Source organism: Rosa chinensis, chromosome 3 (assembly GCF_002994745.2).
Source record: "Rosa chinensis cultivar Old Blush chromosome 3, RchiOBHm-V2, whole genome shotgun sequence".
Lineage (NCBI taxonomy): Eukaryota > Viridiplantae > Streptophyta > Magnoliopsida > Rosales > Rosaceae > Rosa > Rosa chinensis.
The window spans coordinates 32,215,194-32,221,453 of record NC_037090.1 but is presented as its reverse complement, the minus strand read 5'-3'; the positions used below and the strand labels follow the sequence as shown (position 1 = coordinate 32,221,453).

At 44.6% G+C, this 6,260-nt stretch overlaps 1 long non-coding RNA gene across 1 annotated transcript; it reads right to left on the bottom strand.

Moving 5' to 3' along the window:
• Positions 1-3,389: 3,389 nt before the first annotated feature.
• Positions 3,390-5,778, bottom strand: LOC112195298. Its single transcript, XR_002934451.2, has 4 exons — positions 5,536-5,778; positions 5,261-5,406; positions 4,338-4,403; positions 3,390-3,653 (listed from the first exon to the last, which is right to left on the bottom strand). It is a non-coding gene; the product is annotated as an uncharacterized LOC112195298 (long non-coding RNA).
• Between the last annotated feature and the right edge of the window lie 482 nt (positions 5,779-6,260).

Here is a 6,260-nt window from a genome sequence, read left to right as displayed (position 1 = left end):
TCTGGGCTGTAGCCTTCGACCCTAGCGGTTGGTTGAGTTACCTCGATAGGCAGGACGGCCTCAGTTCTGAACATCACACAAAAGGGAGTTTCATCAGTGGCGGAAGTTGGTGTCGTTATGATGGCCCATAGAACTTCCGGGAGTTTCTCCGCCCACAAACCCTTGGCCTTGTCGAGTTTCTTCTTCAGCAGCTTCTTGATTATCTTGTTTGCTGCTTCGACCTGGCCATTGGTTTGGGGGTGAGCGACAGATGCAAAACGCATCTTGGTACCCAGGTTGGCGGTGAAAGAGATGAGTTCCTTGTTATTGAATTGTGTGTCGTTGTCTGTGATGATTGTATGCGGGACACCGTAGCGACAGTAGATGTTCTTCCAGAGGAAGTGAATTACCTTGGCGATAGTTATTGTCGTCAGGGGCTCCGCCTCTATCCATTTGCTGTTGTAGTCGATAGCAACAATGATGTATTTGAACTGGCCCTTTGCGGTTTGGGATTTTCCCATCAAGTCCAGGCCCCACGTTGAGTGAATCCATGGACCGATGATGACCGACAGTGGTTCCGCCGGGGCATGTGGGAGATCAGCATATTGTTGGCATTTGTGACAAGATCTCGATACCTGCCGGGCGTCGTCACCGAGTGTAGGCCAAAAGTAACCTTGTCGCATTGTGCAATTGGCCAAGGATCTGGCGCCCGAGTGGTTTCCACATTTTCCACTGTGTATCGTTGCCAGCACGACCTTTCCCTCCTCTGGGGTTAGATAGCGGAGGTTGGGGTGAGTGAATCCCTGGCGGTAAAGTTTGCCGTTTTGGATGTTGTAGCGGGTTGCTCTCCGCTAGAGCTGTCGCGCCTTGACTTTGTCCTTTGGCAATGTCCCGTTGCACTTGTACTTAATAATCTCGTCCATCCAGCTAGGATTGACCTCAATGTTGAAGATCTCCGCCAGGGTTTTTGTGATACTTAGCTTGTCGAGACACTCTACTCTTGTGTCCGCTGGACTCTGGTGTGGCTGGGCGGTTACCAGTCTTGCTAGTGAATCAGCCTTGGCGTTCTTTTCCCTGGGGATTTGTGTGATGGTGTGAAATTTGAATTTTTTAAGCAGTGTCCTGACATACCCTAAGTATGCTGCCAACTGCTGGTCCTTGGCCTGAAAGCTGTCGTTGACCTGGTTAACGACTAACTGAGAGTCGTAAAGATGTTGACATTGTCAGCACCTGAATCGATGGCAAGGAGTAGGCCAGCAATGAATGCTTCATACTTAGCCGTGTTGTTGGAAGCCTTGAAGTTGAATTTCAACGCGTACTCTGCGTTCAGCCCCCCGGGACCTGTTAAGATGATTCTGGCGCCGCTGGCCTTGGGACAAGAGGAGCCGTCCACATGCAGGTTCCAGTCTGACTGCCGGGGAGATTGTTCCTCAGATACCACCATCTCCATTCCTGGTTGTGCTCCGACCTTGGATTCTGGCTGACGCTCGGTGAGCTCAGCAATGAAGTCTTCCACCGTCTGGCCCTTCATGGCGGTTCTTGGTTTGTAATCAATGTCAAATTCGCTGAGCTCAATGGCCCACTTGCTGAGGCGCCCCGAATGTTCAAGGTTCTGCATTACTTGTCTCAGCGGTTGATTGGTTAACACATGGATTGTGTGGGCTTGGAAGTATTGGCGGAGGTGTCTGGCGGCAACGATCAGTGCGAGAGCAAGTTGCTCCAAGGGAGGGTACCTAGTTTCTGCTCCGTTCATGCCTCTGCCGGTATAAAACACTGGGAGTTCATCCTGGTCTTCCCGCCGGACGATGGCGCAACTCACCGCTGATTGTGATACCACTAGGTATATGTATAATGTTTCTCCTTGCATAGGAATGGAAAGGAGTGGAACTGCCGCTAGGTACTCCTTTAAGCCTTGGAACGCCGCCTGGCACTCCGGGTTCCAGTTGATGACTTTCTTGTGAGTCGTTTTAAGGACTTTGAAAAATGGGGCGCACCTGTCAGTGAGTCTGGAGATGAATCGAGACAGGGCGGTTAGCTTGCCCTGGAGGCATTGGACGTGTACCTTCCATTCCGGGTCCTTCAGGTCGAGGATGGCTTGCACCTTGTCGGGGTTAGCCTCGATGCTTTGTTCACTGACAATATAACCTAGAAATTTGCTGGCGGTGATGCCAAAGAAGCATTTTTCTGGGTTGAGGCGCATACCATAGGCCAAGAGGATTGTTACTATGATTTTGAGGTTTGCCACATGTCCGCTGGCTTTTACACTCTTGACCAACATGTCGTCCACGTAGACTTCGATTATCTTGCCCAGGTGTTCCGCGAACATGGCGTTCATCAGTCGTTGATAGGTAGCGCCTGCGTTCTTCAGACCGAAAAGCATAACATTGTAGCAATATAAGCCCTTGTCGGTGGTGAAGGTGGTGCACTCCTGGTCATCGGGATGCATCTTGATTTGATTATAACCAGAGAAAGCATCCATCATGCTGAGGAGCTCATGTCGGGCGATTGCATCAATCAGTTGATCAATGCGGGGTAGCGGGAAACTGTCTTTTGGGCATGCCTTGTTCAGATTTTTGAAGTCGACACACATCCGCCACTTGCCGGTAGGCTTCTTGACCATAACCAGATTGAAAATCCACTGGGGATAGATGACCTGGCGGATGAATTCAATGCTCTGGAGCTTGGCCACTTCCTGTCCTATTGCATGGTATTTCTCTTCATCGAAGGCTCTCCGCTTCTGTTTGATAGGATAGAAGGATGGTTTGATGCTCAACTTGTGCGTGATGATTTTAGGGGAGATACCTGGCATGTCTGCGTATGACCAGGCAAAGACTGCAGCATTGTCACATAAGAACCGAGTGAGTTCCGCCGCCACCTCTGGGTCTAATTGAGCGCCTATGTGGACTGTCCGCTCAGGGTGCTCGTCAGAGATGCTAACAACCTTTAATGACGTTTCAGGATTGACTGGCTCCTTCTTTACATACTTCTTCTCGTCATCCCTAGGATCCTCAAAGATATTAGGTGGCGGTGCCTGACCGCTAACTGCTAGGATCTCATGGCGGCAGGTTGACCGTGCTATGGTAGTTGAATAACATTCTCGTGCCAACTGCTGACTTCCCTTGACACAGCCTGTGTCGTTGGGTGTGGGGAATTTCATGAGAAGCATGCATCCAGCGATGATGTGGTGACCCGAGAGGGGGGTCCCACAGCGCCGCGACTCCGAGCCAATGAGGAATCGACATGTCACGAATGACATCTTGATAGCTCATCAACCCGAAACCGCAAGGCCTTTTGAGTTTAGGTTGTTGGTTTACAAAACGCTTTATTGGACAAAAGTCACAAAACATTCTAGCAACCGAACAACATATTTTCGCAAGCGGAATTTTAAAGTGAGATAAAAGATTTGGGTTTACAATCGGAGTCCAATTTGGAAAATAACAATCACGAAGTGAAAACAAATATGAGAGACGCGCCCCAGGGTTACGGGTCTCTCGAAATTTTGTGAATGAGCGAATAGAAAACAAATAAATTAGTGAGGAAATAAATAACCAAATTACTTCAAAATCCGATAAGGGACCAAAACCTTCCTTTTGATAAAACTAAAGAGAAATGCGCCAAGCCGGGCCATGTGCCTCCCCTGTACGCTTCCCGACCACATGCTCGAAACCTGCACACTATAGTATGGGTGAGCTTTCGTCCTCGCATGCCCAATAGGGGCCGACCCAACCATGCTAGGTTTGAAAACAATATACTTGAAAATATTTACTACCTAATATTGTGCACGTTTCTCTAAAAATACTTTTAATAAGAGGCAACCACAAACATTTATTTTCTTTTATAAAGCATATGCAGTATGCTTCACACAATTTGGAGCTCCGAGATACTTACCTGCCGGCTAATATAAAACAAATCTGTGACCGACCTGGTTCGTCCTGAATTCGAGAACCGGCCAACTACTCTGTAGTACTTCTGACTACAAGTAGCGAAAGTGTCCATTTCCTGGCCCTGAGTCTCCTATGACTGGTTCACTGTCTATACTAATCTTTCCTCGACAGACATAGGAGCACAGCCCCCTCCGGAGGTTCACGGTTATCGACACCGTGGGATCCCTAGGAATCTACGCGTCTAGGTCCCATTCACTTTCAGGTCACAAGTATAAACATACAAGGGTACAGTATCTCAACATGCAAGTCTAGCCTCGGTTTTCGTAATTAGCAATTATCAGTTCTGAAAACACATGTATCACGAGGCATCGACTAATGAACAACCAAAAACGCACTTGCAGGCAACATACTATCTTAGTATAGCATTCCACATATATCGAAAACCTCTAACAAGGAAGGGACAGCTCACCCTACCTGGAAATGCCGGCGTATTCCACACTCTGACGTTTTCCGCTTAAGCTTCCTTAACGATCGTGTTTCCTAAACCATTACTTAATTTGTAAGTAATTATCCAGGTAAACATCATGATCAACCATAAGTAACCGCGTACACTAATTCATTTTTATTTCAATGAGGCCATTAATTATTTCTTTCGACCTTTACCAATTTGGGAAACTAACTTCTTTCTTAAAAAGGAAAACGTACTTATCGCTCCGCAAAACTTTCGCCAATCCGAACGACCAAAGTCGAGTCGATCCTCACGTTTTATGAGGTCGGTCAACCCTGGTCAACTCTCGGAGTTGACTTTTAACCTTTGACTTTGACTTCTGACTTTTGACCAAGTAATCCTTTATTTACCATTATTTATTATTTATTAAAAATAAATAAGTAAATAATTCTTATTTATTAAAAATAAATAAATAAATAATTATAAATAAAGTTTTGCTTTTACTTTTACCCATTTACTTCACCTTTTTCACCTTTTCACTTTTACCATAACTTTTACCTCCACACTTTCACTTTTACCATTTACCTCCTTTTTACCGAATTTACCTTTACTTTCACCTTCTTCACTTTTTACCACTTTACCCAGGTAAAAACTCATTTAATCCAATTTTTACCATTTTCTTTATTTTCCTTTTCTTCCAAAAACAACCCATTTCTTTTCTTCTTCCTTTTCTTTTTCTTTTGGCCAAAATACACAACAACAATTCACCAAAATATTCAACACAAAATTCCAACACATAGAAAACTAGGCTAATAAAATTCTACTAATTAAATCCTCCTCAAACATCTAATTTTCACAATTTTCCAACAACAACAATAGCTCCACAAAAACCAAAATCAACCAAATAAATTCCAAAAATTCTAGGGTTTGTCCAAAACCCATTCCTTACCCTTTCTTCTTAAAAAATCATGTCATACTCCTTCTCCTTGGCCTTCTTCACCTACAAATCCGTCCATAATCAACATCTCAACCAAAAACTCGAAAACAAGGTTGCATGGATAGATCCTTACCAAAAATTCTTGCCAAACCCATAGCCTAGCTTCATGGTTCAAGGAGAAACCGGGCTCATGCAAACAAAATCACAAACCCAAATAAAAAAACTCGGATTTAGGAAGAAAGATGTATAGATCGAAGGAATATAGGCTAGATTAGGATGGAAAATACCTTGATTTGAGCTTGGAAAGAAGAAATCACAAAAGCCCCAAATTTAGCTTCGGGTTCTAGGGTTTTTGGGGGATTAAATGGCTAAATTTCATGATTTTGGTTGGAGAAATGGAAAGAGGGAAGGAAGAGGAGAAAATCTGGAAATTTTGGTGAGGAGAGGGGTTCCGGCGACGGCGCGGTGGCGGCGATTTCCGGTGGAGGCTAGAGAGAGAGGCTCTCGGTTAGAGAGAGAAAGGAGATGGAGAAAATGAGAGGGAGGCTAGGGTTTTGAGAGAAGGTTTTCCCTTTTATACCTCTCCCAAAATTTAATTGTGAAATGTCTAAGTTGCCCCTCCTGTTGGGCCAATGGGCTTGGGCTGCACCATTTTCATTTTCCTTTTAATTTCCTCAAGCCCAATTCGAAAATACATCTTCAAACATCCTTATTTCTCCGACACTTCACCGAATCCATTCGGAAATTTTTTTTTCCGGGCTTGTCCTAAGCCTCGATACTTTAAAAATAGTTTCCTAGACCCAAATTGGATTTTCTCTAATTTCTTAATCCTTTTAATGGCCTCAAAATCTTAATCTAATCTCGAATACATTCGTACCTTACGAATACGTAATTTCATACGTTATGCGACAAATTAAAATAACAAGAAAAAGTACGGGGGTCTACAGAGCTCATAACTTTTCTTTTATTCATTTTTTTTTGTCGGAACCTAGCCCATCTTTGGGTATCTTCC